Source organism: Rattus norvegicus, chromosome 3 (genome assembly GCF_021556685.1).
Source record: "Rattus norvegicus strain SHRSP/BbbUtx chromosome 3, alternate assembly SHRSP_T2T, whole genome shotgun sequence".
Classification (NCBI taxonomy): Eukaryota; Metazoa; Chordata; class Mammalia; order Rodentia; family Muridae; genus Rattus; species Rattus norvegicus.
The window spans coordinates 84,144,605-84,164,917 of record NC_141536.1 but is presented as its reverse complement, the minus strand read 5'-3'; the positions used below and the strand labels follow the sequence as shown (position 1 = coordinate 84,164,917).

General features: G+C 35.9%; 1 pseudogene; it reads left to right on the top strand.

Moving 5' to 3' along the window:
* Positions 1 to 2,754: 2,754 nt before the first annotated feature.
* Myl12b-ps1 (myosin light chain 12B, pseudogene 1) lies at positions 2,755 to 3,257 on the top strand (annotated as a pseudogene).
* Positions 3,258 to 20,313: the final 17,056 nt, after the last annotated feature.

Sequence of the window (20,313 nt, the reverse complement as noted above, 5' to 3'; positions counted from 1 at the left end):
TCTGTGTGCTGCTATACTCCCTGCCATGAGGAAAATGGGATTAATGCTGAAACTTGGAAACCAGGAAAGGGAATAACATTTGAAATGTAAATAGAAAAAATATCCAATAAAAAAGGAAGCCCAAATAAATGTTCTCCTTTATGTGTCCCTGTGGTCACAGTTTCACTTCACAGCAATAGAATACTGACCGAAACAGAAGTTATTACCATAGACTTCGTATAGCTATGACAGTCCTGACCATGCTGCTCATTGGAAGAATGTGTATTTGGGCAATTTGAATTGGGAAACAGTTGAAAGCTTTAGGAGGTTTAATGGAGCACACTAGTAGGAACATGAAAGATATTGCTGAGGCAATTTGAACTCCAGAGGCCAAGTTCAAGAAGTTTCAGAGGGAAACCAAATCAGTAATGACCATTATAAAGACCAGTACTGGTGACTGAGACAAAGAATGTAGCTTCTTTTGACTCTTCTAAACATGTGCCTGCAGCAGTTTGAAGAGTTTCACAATGACAGTTTTAGCACAGGAGATTTCAACAAAACCAAGTATTGACAGTGTTTTGTATTCATTAGTAGTAGCAATTTTTTATGCAGAACTATAATGAAAACTATTAAGTTAAGACAGGAAAAGAAAAGATGTAAAGTTTATGAAGAAAAGGAGAACCAGAAAATTAAATGAAGCTCAAGAGGATAAAAAGTTTTACAAAAGACTGATGCTAAAAAGAATAAAGAAAGTGGAGACTGCGTGCCAAGATCCCTTCCAGCTTATCTTAACTGTTAATTGTTTCATAACAATTTAAACTAAGCAGATATATGAACCCCTTCTTATCTTAAAACATATTCTTCTGTGGCATAGAGCAGTTGTATGATATTCTAGTGTGACTAAACAGAATATTGAATATATTCAAATTCTCTTAAAACCTCATATCTATAATACAAGTATCATATGGCTTCTTTTGTGTATACTAATGCTACATGTAAATTAAAATATAAACAGATTAATCAAACATATTTCCAATTTTGTGTCTTATAAATTAGCTATAAACTTGACTATGTGTTATCTACCTCAGTCTTATATAAAATAACACTTTGGATATCTCATCTAACCTATTTATAATGGGATTTTCTGGACCAGCCAAGGTGTAAATTATGGCACAGAAATATATTAATTTTTATTATTGCTTAGACCTTAGCTTAGGCTACTTCTTAGCTAGGTTGTCAAAGATAATCTTATTATCCTACCTAGTTCTGCGTGGCTGGTTCTCTATCAGTCCCAGTACATCCAGCCCTGTCCTTATCCCATTGCTGTAAACTCCTACCTTTGCTTCTCTCAACCTAGAAATTCTACTTCCCCTTTCCTGCACAGCTACTTCCCATCATCCCTTTATTAAGCCAATCAAAGAGTGAGGAAGTATGTTTTTGAAATATTGAGGCAGATGATGACTCGTAAGAATAACAATACAAAAACTCTGGCTAATACTCAGATCTCTGTCAGTAATGCAGCCAACAATTGAACAATACAAAGACAACATTCACAGAATGTACAAAAAGAATACCCCAAATCCTATTTATGGAAGTCATTCTACATCCTATTTCTATATTTTTCATTTTATTTGTTAGTTTGTTATTTATGCATAATTTTCATTAAATATTGTTCAAATATTTAATGTTAAAAGCATTATGTGTATTTTTTCCCAGTAACATGGCAATCAATTTTCCTTTAGCTATGTATTCATTTATTTCTTCTTTATTGGAGGACCAATTATACACCAGTCTTTCATATTCAATCATATTCAATCATCGTTGCTGATATTTATCCTTGGCAGTACATAATTTCATTAAAATGATTTTATTTTACTTGGAGCTGAAAATTTTGAGTTCCTCATTTAGATAAGACCATTAAGTGACAAGAATAAGAAAATTCCATGAAGAGAGAGCAGGTGCAGCATTGGAAGTGGCAGCATCAGGAGCCTCAGCAGGGGTGATAGTAAGTTCATGCACTTCACAAGCATCTCATCTTGAGTCCCACCTGTTTAGATCACTCCTGCTTGAAGAAGCTGAGTCTTGATTAATATCAAGTCAAACATTCTGTCCTCTTAAAATTTAAGTTAGTAATCCTGGGGTAAAAGATGAGATTTTATCTCTGCTGTTTTTCTTCTGTTTATGTTTGAGAAATCTTTATCAACTGAGTGAGTTCCAATATGCTAAAACTCATTTAAGAAATATTGATGAAAAAGGAACAGATACATACCATAAACACAATAAAGGTGCACACAAAGATAATCTACAGTTGTTAGTCACATGTAAGCTTCAACTTGACATTTCTTCTAGGGAAGCTTTTGGGGGCAGAGTGAAACATATTAATAATGTGTTCATGTATCATCACAGTTCTTTTAGGAATCTCCCACCCAATACACACAGCAGATGTCTTGAAGCCTGCGTTCCGTTTGTGTCTAGTGTCACCTCTGATTTTTACCATCATCAGCTTTCAAACACTTTGGTTCTCAACTATCTCTGTCATAATGATATTCTTCAGTCACTAGTAACTGACAGACACAGTTTACTACAGATGACAGTTGCTTATTTTAAGTTTCTATGGTATATAAAAATCTGGTTAGATATTTTTATAATACTCTAGGAGGTTCTATAATTTCTTAACTGAAACAATGTGATTAGAAAATAAATAAAGGGTAGCAGTCCAGTTGCAAGTCAGGTCCTCTCCTGCTTGCAGTATCAGGTCAGATTTGAACTGCCACCATGTTGAGCAAAAATGCAAAGATCAAGGCCACCAAGAAGCACCCTAAGCGTGTAATGGCCATTGTGTTCGCCGTGTTTGAGCAGTCCCGAATCCAAGAGTTCAGAGTCCTTCAACATGATCGACTAGAACCAGGATGGTTTTATTGACAAGGAGGACCTGCACGACATGCTTGTGTCTCTGAGCAAGAATGCCACCGACACCTATTCGGATGCCATAATAAATAAAGGCCCGGGCCCCATCAATTTCATTATGTTCCTCACCGTGTTTGAAGAAAAGCTGAGCGGCATAGACCACAGGGATGTCATCAGAAACCCCATTGCTTGCTTTGATGAGGAAGCCTCAGGCACCATTCAGGAGGATTACCTGAGGGAGATGCTGACAACCAAAGGCTACCGTTTCACACACAGATGAGGAAATGGATGATCTGTACCAGGAGGCCCCCATTGACAAAAAGGGTAATTTCAACTTCATTGAATTCACATGGAGAAAAAAGCAAAGATGACTGAAGAGCTGCAGCTGACACTCCTGTTGAGTTTCCTTACTCACATTGTCTCCCTGATTACACACACCATAGGACCTACTGTGTGACACTTAGTTTCTCAGACATCCCCTCAAATAGGATCTACTGCGTGCCACTTGGTTTCCTAGACACTCCTCTCCATAGGACCTACAGCGTCGCATTTGGTTTCTCAGACATACACCCTTCACAGGACCTACTGTGTGCCACTTGATTTCTCAGACATCCTCTCCCATAGGACCTACTATGTGCTACTTAGTTTTTCAGACACACACCACCACAGGACCTATTGCGTGCCACTTGGTTTCTCAGACACTCCCCAATAGGATTTACTATGTGCCATTTAGTTCCTCAGTCACTCCCCCCCATAGGACCTACTGTGTGCCACTTAGTTTCACAGGCTTTCCTCTTTTTTAACGTATTTATTCCAAGCCCTTTCTGTCACTTAGCATGTGTATAATCAGACTGGAATGGGGACAATGTTGTAAATTGTACTGAAAATGAGATGCAAATAAAAATCAACCTATGTGAAAACCCAGGAAAACCTATCCGTATTTCTGGTTTTGCTGTTTTTTTTTTTTTTTTTACATTTTTAAATAATAAATTTTTATATAATAAAAAAGTTATTTTGAAATTTTAAAGAAAAAAAGAAAGAAAAAAAAGAGAGAAAGAGAGAAAGAAGATAGAGAAATGACTCAGTGGCTAAGAAGGCTTGCTGCTGTAATTGCAGAGAACACGTTTAACAGCAGCCACACAGCAATTAACTGTCCGTAACTACAGTTCCTGGGAACAGGATTCACTCTTCTCGCATCTATGAGCACTGTCAGTGGTTTTTACCCATATTGTATGTGCATGCAAAAGAGTAAAATATATAAGCTAAAATAAACTAAAATATAAAATAAAGAAGAGATTATTATAAGAAAACTGAATATCATACACAATAAACTGTAACTGTAGTATTTTACTCTCTAAGAAAGCCTAATATTAATATCAAATGTCATGTGAATTTTTCACCATCCAAATTGAATCATACCACCTAAAAACACTGTGCTCTTCCAAATCACTTCATGGGATGCTGGTTATTATGATTTGTCTATTTAGGTCATTTTTACCAATAGGTAATTCCTGCTATCAATGTTTGTGGTCAGCCTGATGGCTTACAGCAGGTAAAGGGGCGTGCTACCATGCTTGATAACTTGGGTTCAATCACTTAGGTCAATTATAGGAGGGAAGGCAACAACCTGAAAGTTTCCCTTTACCCCCATACCCATGGATGATGTGCAAGCACAATCCATGTATATGTAAGAATGAATGTAATTAAAGTCAGTGACATAATTTAAGACCCCCCCACACACACAATGAATACGTAAAAAGCAAGTATAATATGTTAGATATGGTAACCCTACCTTGAATCCCAGTACTCAGGAAACAGAGGCAAACATTTCTATGAGTGCAAGGCCAGTCTAAACTAAAAAATGAGGTCTAGGCCACTAATGACTACATAATTGGACCCTTTCTCAAAAGGAAAAAATAAGGAAATAGAAATCATTACCATACCATAATGTAAAAAAGATACTTTAAAAGAAATATCCTATTTAAATGCTTAAAAACATTTTCAACATTATGGTTATAATATGACTGTGATTATGGTAAAATATGTTATGAAAACACTTATATAATTGAATGAAGAGAATTTTATTATTTTTATTTCATTATTTAAAAGTTAATGTGTGAGTTAAATATATTTGCTCACTATTAAAATGTATGTATGTATGGAAATGTACATATGTCCCTAATTAAAATCAAGTTACGGGTCATTGACATGATTTATACCACAAGTAGTATGAAGGATTCCAATAATAGCTGAATTTTATACTGTTGCTGTGAGATCAGAAATCTGTTGAAATGAAAGCATATCAACAAAAGCACAAGTAATAAAGCTATGTATGCATAAGTTAACAGAAAGTTTGTCAGAAAAGCTTTACCTAGCCTTGCATTTTCTCTGGAGATGTGGAGTCAATTTTTGCTAATTCAATCATATTGGATACTTCACAGAACAGGAAGTATATAGGTAAGATGCAGAAGGGAATTAGTTATATGAAATAAAGCACAGACTAAATTAATTCAGCATAAACAATCTACTAGTATTCACAGCAATAAAAGGAACCTTCTGGAAAGGTGATGTCAGGCAAGGCTAATTGCTAAGACTAGGACTTTCTCATAAACTTTATTAATTCTCTTATAACTCACTCTTGTTTATACCAAAATTATAAAAACACAATTCTGGTAAATATTCAAATATCTGTCTAATTTAACATAGATTTTTGGTAATTGTTTTAGGGCAGAGGTAAAATTTGACTTTGTAAGATTTTCCAATACTCAAAAAAAAGTTAAATATTTAGTATAATAGTCAGAAAAAATAATGATATCCAATAGTCTTTATTCTGCTGCTAAAATAACCACATGAGTACTTAGAACTCTGCTGGATGTTACACTGGGGCTCATTAGCACTGCTGGTTCATTAGAGTTACCATGAGACATAATTTGTCTTTTGTGTGATTTTTGGCTTTGATTCTCTTTCTATGATCAGTACCATATCTATGATAGGATAGTGGCTTCCGACATCACTTTTGATGCACTTGGTGATCAACACATTACCTACTTTTCCAAGGAAGGATCATCCCTGTCAGAGTACTTTCAATGAAATAGTTGACTAATCTCTTTGTTGAACACTGGTGTTCTTTACTGAAGCTGTGACTCAAATGCCAGACTCTACATTCAAAAAAGCCATTCAGTATGAGGTTATGAAGTAATTCATGGCAACATTAGATTAGCGTAGGGCATCCATCTGATGTATATTTTATTAAAATAGTAAGAGAAAATCGCCCTTTAGAAAAATAAAAAAAATGATTTTAAACACACAACCCTCTGATTTAAAAATAAAAAAGCAGTTTATCAAAATTGATATGGAGTGCAAAATATTTTTGCAAGCCCCTTCAAGATAGATCTTTGTTGAACTTATTTTGTGACATTTTCATTTGTACCTATACAAAGTCGTTTGCTTGGTATTATGGTGAAGATAGTAGTTTCTTGTCTCTGCTATGTTTGAACATTTATTCTATGCCATGCTTATTATGTGTTATTTTGAAAGTTGTTCAATCTCTCTGAACTACACACTGCCTACATGCAAAATTGATATCAGAAGTATCAGAAGAATCAAATTTAACATATTAAATATGATTGTTTTTTCATATATCAACTGTATTTCCTTAAAGCTATTCAGTGTTCCTAAATAAATCTGCATAACAGTAAAATACTTGAATAGGATACTGACTGCTGAGGGATATGAGATTAACCTAGTTGGCATGCATACATGAGAAGTTCATGCTCACAGTAATGATCCATTTTGTTGCTCGTATTTAAAATATACAACATGATATCCCATGTTCCACTGAAGAGAGCAAAGAGATTCCACGTCGCTACAAATTAAATTGTTCATTATCTCCAATACCCCTTTCTTGTTGCCTCTGCGACAAGTATAGCTAAAACTCTCCTCATTTCACACAAACCCTACTTACGTACCATCAAGTTCCTGGAGTATTACATGTTTTCAGTTTTACATTGTACATAGTTATTAATTTTATCTGCAGAAATGCAGGGCCCCATTTCCTTCTCTCTCCAAAAGACTAGCATTTTATTTCTATCAGTGAGTCACATTCAAATCAAGGTAGTATGATTAAGCTCCCCATGACATTTCCTTATGAGTTTTTCATTTGGCTATGTTCTCACCTCATGCAAATTGATGTGAATTAAATTTGTGCCATTAGTTTCTCAGAAATGTCAAGATATATCTTCACACTGTGTTCAGACACAAACATCTCTGATGTCTCAGTATATAAAAGCTAGCATTATTAAGTGTTTGAGAGATGTAGAATGAGTGTGAGTATAAATGTCAATAACATATAGAAACTACTTCACTAACAGAAAGGAAAAGAATGAGCTGTAATATTTTTTATTGAGAAGGGAACAGTACTTCTATAGGAAAATCTCTGAAATGAAAAATATTTTCTAATCATTTTTAAATAATTTGCTTTGGCTCATTCTATCTAAATCTATTATGCCATGTAATTGTCCTGTGTGGCATTTTTTTTGTTTTTAATGTCTCCATCTAAAAGATGAAGACCTTATAATCAAAGGGAAAATTTTCAATTTTTCATGTACATATTATATGTACTCCATGAATTTTAATATATTTTTCCTTTGAGAGAATACCAAGAGAAGCAATCAAATGCTGATCATTTAAATATAATAGGGCACTTTTATGAATATTCCTAAGAAAGAAAATGTAAATGAATATAAAAACAAATGAATACAAATTTTAAAAGGTTATGTATGAATTTTAAGATTCAGGTTTATATATCAAACTATTTAAATTTTAATATCAATTCATTTTTATTTATATAACTTGTCAACAATTATAATTCATTTTTTCCTCTGAAAAATCATTACTTCATAGGTATTCAAAAGACACAAAGAAAGAAGAAATAAGCTATGCACTTTTCTAAACTGTGGTATCCTGTAAGTGATAAGTAATGAATCAGAATGTTGCCTTGAAACAAATTTCATTGATTGATCTGAATTATAGTTTTGTCCCACAATAAAAGTGAAAAGGAAAACTGAACTTGAGATACATATTTATTTTAAACATGACCTATCCAAACTATTTACAAATTAATAATTAAAATAGAAGCTGAGTTCTATGGCACATTACTTCATGAGGAAGAGTTCATGAATGATTTTATAGAAATAATTTTCTATTTAACTTTGCATGATGTAACAAAACTTACTGAAATTAGCTTTTAACCTGCTTAACATATAGGTTTGATTGCTCTCAGAAATATGTGTATGAAAATTACAGAAAATGCTGAGGAATTGTAATTATTGTTACAATTCTTACAATTGTAAGAACTATTCTTACAATGACATGCTGCACGATATCTTAATTTAATTAAAATAACAATAGAGAACTGATTTTTAATAATTATGGTAATCTAAATAATACTCACTATTTTACCATAATAGCTTTGGTCATTTCCCTCCAGAGCAGAGACATTAAAGATGCCAAGCTTCAAGTGCCAGGGTGGGGAAATTCCCAGAGATGCCTTGTCAGCTCAGAGGAATGGGGAAGGAATGATTGGGGAAGGATTATGGGACAGGCTGATCGGGAGGGGGACAGTGAGCATGATGTAGTAATAAAAAAATAAATAAATTAAAACAAAAGGTGCAAGTTCAAACGTATTTTTTTTCTGTTTTGAGTCCTAAAGGCAGTTTCTTTCCATGTGTTGCACATGGGTCCTGAAATATAAATAGTTCCTCCACTGCGAGAGTGTTCTGAGTATTTTTCTTTATTAATGCAAATTGCATAATGCTTTTAAATTTGAGATTACATATAAACTGAGAGCTTATTCTATGAATAACCTATCAATTTATATTTAATTTAATATAATTAAAATATAATTATATAAATTTATATACATTAATTGATATATTATAAACTATAACTTGCTGTGCAGTTGTCAAAACTGTACTCAATTTCAGTCTTCCATTAAGATCATTCTATATATCAAAACATTCTTATGTTTGTGTCTCCATAGCATTACCCGTGTCACATGGATCACTTATTGGCTTTATCAAATGATTTATATCTACTTTTTTCCATTAATTAATTTTTCACTTTACATTCCAATTGGAGCTCCCTTTCTTTGCCCAGTCCTCCTCTTGCAAAACCCTTCCCCTCATCCCTCCCTTGCCTTTAAGGACAGGAGCACGAACTTATCCAGCCTCTGTTGCTTATCTTTGGATCAATTTCCCCTAACTAGGCTGTCTTGTCTGTTCTCAGTGGTAAAGAATGCACCTATTCCTCCATTGACTTGATATGCAATGATGGATTGGTACCCAGAGGGGACCTCACCTTTCTTATATTTACTTCTTAAAATGATATTTCAGACTACGAAGTTGAAAGGGAAATGATTGTATTTGCCTAAGACTTATTTCGGATGTTGGTGTATTTAAAATATACCTCACCCCAATGAAAATGAACCATTATGGAAGAAGAGGAAAAAAGAGTAAAAGAGCCTGTGGTATAGGTAACTACAAAAAAATATTATCCAGAGCAGAACAACTGTGTAAACAAGCGCACAGCATTTGTAGTTTCTTCTTGAGATATAGTAAACAGTTAGTTTAAAGCTCCTGATGTTGAATGTTCCTAAATATTTAATGTTTTTTGTAATAATTTCTTATGGTTAAATAGCAAACTTCATAAGAATTTCTATTACCAGTAAGTTTTTAGAATTTTGCATTTTTAAATTATAATAAAAGAATGTATATTAAAAAGAAAATATTGTAGGTAGAAAGATGGAAAAATAAAGAAAAAGGAAAAGAAAGAAGAAAATATCTTATAATGGTATGTACAATAATGAAAATATTAAATAAATTCGTCAAATTTATTATATTCTGCTGACAGCATAACATCATATGAACTCTGAAGCTGGAGCATTTGACTTGACTCATGCTCATTAGTGGTAAGTAATCAACAGCATCGTGTAGCTGAGGACACCTTTGAGTAGAACCAGTTCTGAAGTGATGTACTAGATGTAAAAGGAAGTTTTATATGACTGAGACTGGGGCAGCTCCTGAGGAGGTAGAGCCAGCAGCTGCCAATGCAGATGTGGATGCTTGGAGCCAACCATCAGACTGAGCTCAGGGAACCTGGTAGGGGAACTGGCAGAAGAACTGGAGGAGCAGAGGAGGGTCACAACCCCATTGGAAGAAAAACATAGGCTGGCCTGACCACCCAGTTCTCCCAGAGTCTAGACCACCAACCAAGGAGTGTACCTGGAGGGGTCCTTGGCTCCAGGTACATATATAGCAGAAGATGGCCTCTGCTATAATAATATAATAATAATAAAACACCAAGAATTAGCGAAAGACAAAAAGAAAAAAGAAACTGAGTAGAAATTGTCACGCCCACCTCGGCCAGCAAGGAAGACTGTCGGATTCTTCTCAACAGCCTTTATTGCAGGAACAACTCATTGTTGATACGGGGGACCCCGAGCATCAAAGGCGCTGGCCTTATATACATAACAGGCTATGGTTGTATACTTGTCCTCCAGGATTGGTGGAGCATGAAGCACCTCATTCCCAGCCTGATAGGTGCTGGAGGCTAACACATGCGCTGCACGGGTGTTTACCACAATCAAGTACTGGATGTCGGCGCCGTCTTTTTAGACCACACCGCTCCCTACAGAAATAAGCATAGGATGAGGAAATGAATTTCAAGGTTGAAATTTTTCCTTCAATATCACAAAGACAAGATATTCTCTTTGCTCTGCAAATGTTAAAATCCTTAGGAATTTTTCATTGTGAAACTTGTATCCAATACAATTTCTGTCATCCTAATCTCATTATGTGTTAACAATGGCCAAAATAATTTTTTTTCTTTTCTGTGAGGCTGGTTTTATTTTCTTAATAAGTATACTCACCCCATTATGTGACAACAATATTTGTTCCCTTTAGGTTTTATACGTATTTATATGTATGGTCATGTATCTGCATGAGTTTATGGAGACCACACATGTGGGCAAATGACTGAGAAGGCAGCAAGGGGTTGTTGGGTACCCTAAAGTTAGAGTCACATGCAATTCTGATGTCTACTATGTCTTCAATTCCTTAATCTTTTATTTTGCTGTTAATATATAGTAAAATATATCATTGAATTCTAATCATTGTGTTTGCTATATATAGATACTTATTCTACAGGTACGATGGTAAATTGACCTGTGTTCAAATCTGGCCCTAAGATGAGCATGTGTGAGGTATTTGGTTAGTCCCTTGCCCTGTGAATGCGCAGTATTTACCAATGAACACTAAGAAGAATTATGGTCCATCTTAAACGTGTTCGGAGAATTTTCTGAACCAGAGGGGAAACTATAAGCACAATATAAATTGTAATTAGTACACGTTTTTATGTTTTAATAATTTTTACTTTGAATGGCAATGTATTTTACTGATTTTGCAAATATCTTATTGTGATTTTCACTTAATAGTGATAGTTAAATGAAACATGTCAGTTTTTATATTCTAACAATTGATTCGAAAGGTTGTGCACTATTCTATTAATTTTTTTAGATACTGATACAAAAAACACTTCTTAGAAATAAAGTGAACACATATTCTTTGATTTGCTGCCACATCACCAAGTCATTCATCTTATGAATGCAATTCCTTACTGAAGTTTCAAAAGGAAAAATATCAAAAATTAAGAGACTAGTACAAGCTAATAAGACCAAAATAAGGCTCTTTACCTAAGTCTTATTCAATTTCTACAGAGTGTCAGGGCAGCATCTACTGGGGGATATATGTATGTGGTCATATACTTACCTTTATTAAATACAGAATTTTTGTTGTACAAGGATGTCCATTTGCAAAGAATTTTGGTTAATTCATTGAACTCTTACAAAATGTAGGCATTGACTAATGCTATTTATTACAAAGAAAAAATATTTAAATGGATTATTTTTTAACTTTAAAAAAAATTCAAAATTTGGCACTACAAAGGAAACAATGATGTCAGTTTCAACTATGGAAATTAAAAATCTAAATCTTATTAATGAGTAAGAGAATTAGGGTGTATGTTTTAAAATTCAAAAACATTTCTAAAGGAATTTTTAGAACAAATAACTCAGTTTATTTAGATATTTGTTAAGGATTATACCTATAAAATCTAACAATATTCACTTTATGGAACTAGATCTTTTTTTATAAGCATAAATCTTCTTACCACAAAATATGTACTTTTGTATAGAGTGAAGTTGAAAAAGAAATGGCAAAGATTTACTACAAATGTAGAGAACACCCATAGTGACAATGGCTGCTCTCAGAGCCTAGTGACAATTTTTATTCACATAACTCAAGTTGTGAGGAAGGTCTTGCTTTGCCTTACAACACTAAAAAAGACTTTGCCACCTGTGTCTCAGCGTATATCTGTAAATAACAGATTGCACCAATTACGTTAGTGTTCGGTTGCTGTGCATTAAAATAAAAGGCAGCAGGGAAGAGATTTATAGGCAAATGCCTCTTCTAGAATTCTGCAGCTGATAAGCAGAGGGGTATGAATTATTAAACTGAATGGAAGCCTTACAGAAAGGTTTGTAATCAAGGTTGGCTTCCACAAAACAAGAAACCTGTGACTAATTTCAAATAATGTTGTTTACCTAACAAAAAAAGACATTTAAAGGTCAGCTTCTTTGCAAAAATAAATCTGATCTCAAGGAAACACTAACCTTATCCTTGAGTCTCACTTAGAATGAATATCAGATTCAGTAAAATAGAATGCAATGCCACAGAAAGCTGGATACTTCTGATGATAGTGCACAATGACTTTCATTAAGTATTGGGCAATAATTGAAAAGAAAAAGTGACAGTTGAAGCTTCAATTTATAGCGAATACTCCAGAGTCAAACTTAGAAAAAATAGCTGTTTCTACGTTAAATTTCATGTTAAAAAAGTAATAATTTCTTAGCCAGAGTATTGCTATTAACTTGATATGATTACTCTTCTGTCCCGGCAAATTTCTCCTAGGTAAAATAAATTGTAATGGTTTGTTAATAATGGGGATCAAGTGGGAACTTGAAATAGAGGATTCTTTTTTCATGACCTTTTATCACAGACTTGGTATTTTGTTTTCTTCTCTTTCTTTCTTTCTTTCTTTCTTTCTTTCTTTCTTTCTTTCTAGAATTTCATATATAAATACACTGTATTTAAATTATTTTACCTGTTTCTCACACCTCTCCAAATTCCCTTCTCTCTCTAATTACTTGCTTCTATAAATATTTTGTTATATGCACATATACAACACATACACACACATGCAGAACTATGTACATATTTACCTACTGAGCCCAATTAATGATGCCCATATGAATATGAACTTAGAAAATGAGATTAGAAAGGTATCAGTGGGCTTGTCTCTGGTGAATGGGAAATGAGAGCAGTACAGATATAGGGTGCAAATATAGTATACTATGCTTATATTTTTAAAGGTCAGTTCCTACATTTTAAGTAAGAAGAGAGAAAAGAGTTGAGTTAAATGTCCGTTTATTGAAAAATAATGGTTTCTAGACTTGTCATAGATGCTGTACCAATGAAATCTGAGGAATAAGATTGCCTACACAATGACCACACCAGTCAACAAGCAAAAGTGGATGGGTAGGAATTCACGGTTTCAGAATTAAAATAAGGTTCATTTCCTCAATTTCTGTCCAAGTTCATTTTCATTCATTTATTACTTATTCTGTTTATCAGTGTGTGTGTTTATGTGTATTGATAGACAAGAGATATCTAGAAGCTGAAGGATGATGATTGATGCCTCTGTCTTTTTTTTTTTTTATTAACTTGAGGATTTCTTATATACATTTCGAGTGTTATTCCCTTTCCCAGTTTCCGGGTAAACATCCCCCTCCCCCCTCCCCTTTCTTATCGGTGTTCCCCTCCACACCCTCCCACCATTGTCCCCCTCCCCCCAACAGTCTAGTTCACTGGGGGTTCAGTCTTAGCAGGACCCAGGGCTTCCCCTTCCACTGGTGCTCTTACTAGGATATTCATTGCTACCTACGAGGTCAGAGTCCAGGGTCAGTCCATGTATAGTCTTTAGGTAGTGGCTTAGTCCCTGGAAGCTCTGGTTGCTTGGCATTGTTGTACATATGGGGTCTCGAGCCCCTTCAAGCTCTTCCAGTTCTTTCTCTGATTCCTTCAACGGGGGTCCTATTCTCAGTTCAGTGGTTTGCTGCTGGTATTCGCCTCTGTATTTGCTGTATTCTGGCTGTGTCTCTCAGGAGCGATCTACATCCGGCTCCTGTCGGTCTGCACTTCTTTGCTTCATCCATCTTGTCTAATTGGATGGCTGTATACGCATGGGCCACATGTGGGGCAGACTCTGAATGGGTGTTCCTTCAGTCTCTGTTTTAATCTTTGCCTCTCTCTTCCCTGCCAAGGGTATTCTTGTTCCCCTTTTAAAGAAGGAGTGAACCATTCACATTTTGATCATCTGTCTTGAGTTTCATTTGTTCTAGGCATTTAGGGTAATTCAAGCATTTGGGCTAATAGCCACTTATCAGTGAGTGCATACCATGTATGCCTTTCTGTGTTTGGGTTAGCTCACTCAGGATGATATTTTCCAGTTCCAGCCATTTGCCTACGAATTTCATAAAGTCGTTGTTTTTGATAGCTGAGTAATATTCCATTGTGTAGATGTACCACATTTTCTGTATCCATTCCTCTGTTGAAGGGCATCTGGGTTCTTTCCAGCTTCTGGCTATTATAAATAAGACTGCAATGAACATAGTGGAGCACGTGTCTTTTTTATATGTTTGGGCATCTTTTGGGTATATGCCCAAGAGAGGTATAGCTGGATCCTCAGGCAGTTCAATGTTCAATTTTCTGAGGATCCTCCAGACTGATTTCCAGAATGGTTGTACCAGTTTGCAATCCCACCAACAATGGAGGAGTGTTCCTCTTTCTCCACATCCTCACCAGCATCTGTTGTCCCCTGAGTTTTTGATCTTAGCCATTCTCACTGGTGTGAGGTGAAATCTCAGGGTTGTTTTGATTTGCATTTCCCTTATGACTAAAGATGTTGAACATTTCTTTAGGTGTTTCTCAGCCATTCGGCATTCCTCAGCTGTGAATTCTTTGTTTAGCTCTGAGCCCCATTTTTTAATAGGGTTATTTGTTTCCCTGTGGTCTAACTTCTTGAGTTCTTTGTATATTTTGGATATAAGGCCTCTATCTGTTGGAGGATTGGTAAAGACCTTTTCCCAATCTGTTGGTTGCCGTTTTGTCCTAACCACAGTGTCCTTTGCCTTACAGAAGCTTTGCAGTTTTATGAGATCCCATTTGTCAATTCTTGATCTTAGAGCGTAAGCCATTGGTGTTTTGTTCAGGAAATTTTTTCCAGTGCCCATGTGTTCCAGATGCTTCCCTAGTTTTTCTTCTATTAGTTTGAGTGTGTCTGCTTTGATGTGGAGGTCCTTGATCCACTTGGACTTAAGCTTTGTACAGGGTGATAAGCATGGATCGATCTGCATTCTTCTACATGTGGCCCTCCAGTTGAACCAGCACCATTTGCTGAAAATGCTATCTTTTTTCCATTTGATGGTTTTGGCTCCTTTGTCAAAAATCAAGTGACCATAGGTGTGTGGGTTCATTTCTGGGTCTTCAATTCTATTCCATTGGTCTATCTGTCTGTCTCTGTACCAATAACATGCAGTTTTTATCACTATTGCTCTGTAATACTGCTTGAGTCCAGGGATAGTGATTCCCCCTGAAGTCCTTTCATTGTTGAGGATAGCTTTAGCTATCCTGGGTTTTTTGTTATTCCAGATGAATTTGCAAATTGTTCTGTCTAACTCTTTGAAGAATTGGATTGGTATTTTGATGGGGATTGCATTAAATCTGTAGATTGCATTTGGTAAAATGGCCATTTTTACTATATTAATCCTGCCAATCCATGAGCATGGGAGATCTTTCCATCTTCTGAGGTCTTCTTCAATTTCCTTCTTCAGTATCTTGAAGTTCTTATTGTACCAAATTTACACAATATCTTTCTACAAATCCAGCACTACAAAGGATAATAAATGGTAAAGCCCAACATAAGGAGGCAAGCTATACCCTAGAAGAAGCAAGAAACTAATCGTCTTGGCAACAAAACAAAGAGAATGAAAGCACACAAACATAACCTCACATCCAAATATGAATATAACGGGAAGCAATAACCACTATTCCTTAATATCTCTCAACATCAATGGCCTCAACTCCCCAATAAAAAGAAATAGATTAACAAACTGGATACGCAACGAGGACCCTGCATTCTGCTGCCTACAGGAAACACACCTCAGAGACAAAGACAGACAGTACCTCAGAGTGAAAGGCTGGAAAACAACTTTCCAAGCAAATGGTCAGAAGAAGCAAGCTGGAGTAGCCATTCTAATATCAAATAAAATCAATTTTCAACTAAAAGTCATCAAAAAAGATAAGGAAGGACACTTCATATTCATCAAAGGAAAAATCCACCAAGATGAACTCTCAATCCTAAATATCTATGCCCCAAATACAAGGGCACCTACATATGTAAAAGAAACCTTACTAAAGCTCAAAACACACATTGGACCTCACACAATAATAGTGGGAGATTTCAAGACCCCACTCTCATCAATGGACAGATCATGGAAACAGAAATTAAACAGAGATGTCGACAGACTAAGAGAAGTCATGAGCCAAATGGACTTAACGGATATTTATAGAACATTCAATCCTAAAGCAAAAGGATATACCTTCTTCTCAGCTCCTCATGGTACTTTCTCCAAAATTGACCATATAATTGGTCAAAAAACGGGCCTCAACAGGTACAGAAAGATAGAAATAATCCCATGCGTGCTATCGGACCACCACGGCCTAAAACTGGTCTTCAATAACAATCAAGGAAGAATGTCCACATATACTTGGAAATTGAACAATGCTCTACTCAATGATAACCTGGTCAAGGAAGAAATAAAGAAAGAAATTAAAAACTTTTTAGAATTTAATGAAAATGAAGGTACAACATACCCAAACTTATGGGACACAATGAAAGCTGTGCTAAGAGGAAAACTCATAGCGCTGAGTGCCTGCAGAAAGAAACAGGAAAGAACATATGTCAGCAGCTTGACAGCACACCTAAATGATCTAGAACAAAAAGAAGCGAATACACCCAGGAGGAGTAGAAGGCAGGAAATGATCAAACTCAGAGCTGAAATCAATCAAGTAGAAACAAAAAGGACCATAGAAAGAATCAACAGAACCAAAAGTTGGTTCTTTGAGAAAATCAACAAGATAGATAAACCCTTAGCCAGACTAACGAGAGGACACAGAGAGTGCGTCCAAATTAACAAAATCAGAAATGAAATGGGAGACCTAACAACAGATTCAGAGGAAATTCAAAAAATCATCAGATCTTACTACAAAAACCTATATTCAACAAAACTTGAAAATCTTCAGGAAATGGACAATTTCCTAGACAGATACCAGGTACCGAAGTTAAATCAGGAACAGATAAACCAGTTAAACAACCCCATAACTCCTAAGGAAATAGAAGCAGTCATTAAAGGTCTCCCAACCAAAAAGAGCCCAGGTCCAGACGGGTTTAGTGCAGAATTCTATCAAACCTTCATAGAAGACCTCATACCAATATTATCCAAACTATTCCACAAAATTGAAACAGATGGATCACTACCGAATACTTTCTACGAAGCCACAATTACTCTTATACCTAAACCACACAAAGACACAACAAAGAAAGAGAAATTCAGACCAATTTCCCTTATGAATATCGACGCAAAAATACTCAACAAAATTCTGGCAAACCGAATCCAAGAGCACATCAAAACAATCATCCACCATGATCAAGTAGGCTTCATCCCAGGCATGCAGGGATGGTTTAATATACGGAAAACCATCAACGTGATCCATTATATAAACAAACTGAAAGAACAAAACCACATGATCATTTCATTAGATGCTGAGAAATCATTTGACAAAATTCAACACCCCTTCATGATAAAAGTCCTGGAAGGAATAGGAATTCAAGGCCCATACCTGAACATGGTAAAAGCCATATACAGCAAACCAGTTGCTAACATTAAACTAAATGGAGAGAAACTTGAAGCAATCCCACTAAAATCAGGGACTAGACAAGGCTGCCCACTCTCTCCCTACTTATTCAATATAGGTCTTGAAGTTGTAGCCAGAGCAATCAGACAACAAAAGGATGTCAAGGGGATATAGATCGGAAAAGAAAAAGTCAAAATATCACTATTTGCAGATGATATGATAGTATATTTAAGTGATCCCAAAAGTTCCACCAGAGAACTACTAAAGCTGATAAACAACTTCAGCAAAGTGGCTGGGTATAAAATTAACTCAAATAAATCAGTTGCCTTCCTCTATACAAAAGAGAAACAAGCCGAGAAAGAAATTAGGGAAACGACACCCTTCATAATAGACCCAAATAATATAAAGTACCTCGGAGTGACTTTAACAAAGCAAGTAAAAGATCTGTACGATGCCTCTGTCTTTTACTTTCCACCTTATTGGCTCTAGGCAGGGTCTGTAATTCAGCCTAAAACCTCTTCTTTTTGCTTGACTGGCTGACCAGCAACTTCCTGGTGTGACTCTTTGTCTTCCTTGAGATATAATAAAAGCTAGACCTGCTTGTTTTTGGTTTCTTTGTTAGATTTTAAATGTGGATGTTGAGGATGCATGCTCAAGTCCTCACGCTTATGAAAGACACCTGGAGCTGTGAGTTCCTCACTCAAATCTTGGGATGACGCAACCCCACAAGAACTCACATGAGACTGTCTTTGCTGTAATCACAGGAGGTTTATTGATAGGAACCAGTGCACTGGGGTTGAGACTCATATCCCATGCAGGGGTAGAGGAGGTTGACACCGAGTAGCTGGGGGAAAGGGTATTTAAAGAAGAAACCACAACCCAAGTGTGTAGGGATGGCATCATTGGAAAATATTGAGAATACCAGTGAAAAATCATAAGGAGAAGCTTCCTGTTTCTCAAGATTGTTTTCAAGATTGTAATCTAACTTTATGGTCAGCAAGTTCCTGGGAGAGAATTGCTGAACTGACTGGTATAATTTCAGTCCCAGCGACTGACCAGTTTCTTTCTTCTGCTCTAAATTTTTTTCTGGGGGTGGGGGGCAACATTAAAACTTTTACCTTTCAATCCCCACTTCTTCTAGTGGCTAGTTCTTATCATAGAACTAAATTTCATTGTCTTCATAATATTGTTTTTTTTTTTTACCTTATAAAGCGCTGTATTGGTGATGTAATATCAAAATCTGAACAGCACTTATTCTTTTTCTAATGAAGGTAACTAGTTTATTTAACACACATGGACCTATAATCAGAAGCAGAAGCAAAATTAAGAAGGGTCTCATAAAGGAAGATATCAGAGTAGTCATCTAGGGAGATCTACTAAACCACCCCTGATGTGCTTCTCTGTCTCTCTGTCTTTTGTCTAACCATTTTCTAAGTTTACTCATGGAGTCTTAAATTACTCTTGAATGGTCTACATAGATGCAACATTCTTCCTTTAGTGTAGCATACAGACCTCCTTCTTTAAGAATTATCAGGTCTAATCTCTTATTTTGAAGGACTACCTCTAAGAGGGAAGTCAGGGATTCTTGGAGGTCAGTTAAAGTCTTTTCTGTTCTCTTTGTATCTAAGTCAATGGCAGTTCTGAATTCTAGATAAACCTGTGTTGAAGGGCAACAGCAGATGTCCTTGTACTTGCCCTTGCAGTACCTAAACTCAGCCCTAAGATAATTGTCAGAAAAAAATTTTAACTCTCTTTTGTGTCTTACTAAGTCTTTAGCATCAGGATTTCAATCTGGACAATACCTGAATCTACACACAAAAGTCCTGACTGCCTTTTAGAACTTCTACTCTTATACAGGTTGTGATCAGTGAGGCACAGTCCCAAGAAATGTTAGGAGTACTAACATATGCAATACCTTCATAGTAAGGGGATGTTACATCATTTGAAATAGAAATCAAGCCTACCTTCACACCTGCGATTGGTGGACCTATCTCGATGGAACACAGGGGAAACAAAATTCTTGTTTCTAAAGCACACTTCTCAAGTGAGCATTACAGTAACCCCAACAATCATGTCTCTGATTTATCCACTTATCTGACATGCAGGTCCAGGGAGCTTTTTGAAGATCTGAGTGTCCCTCTAGGTCCCAGCTCCCAGCTCCAACAGCTAGTATGCGGCTGGTGAGGGATGAGACTTGATGACTGTCAGGGTGGTCAGCAGCCCCAGGTACGGTCCTTTCCAGTGAGGCTAGAGAGTCTGTGCTTGATGTCATCATATGTAGCTGAGTCTATGAGCTGGAACTGGTGAGATGTCTCAGGGATCCTGGGGACATAGACTT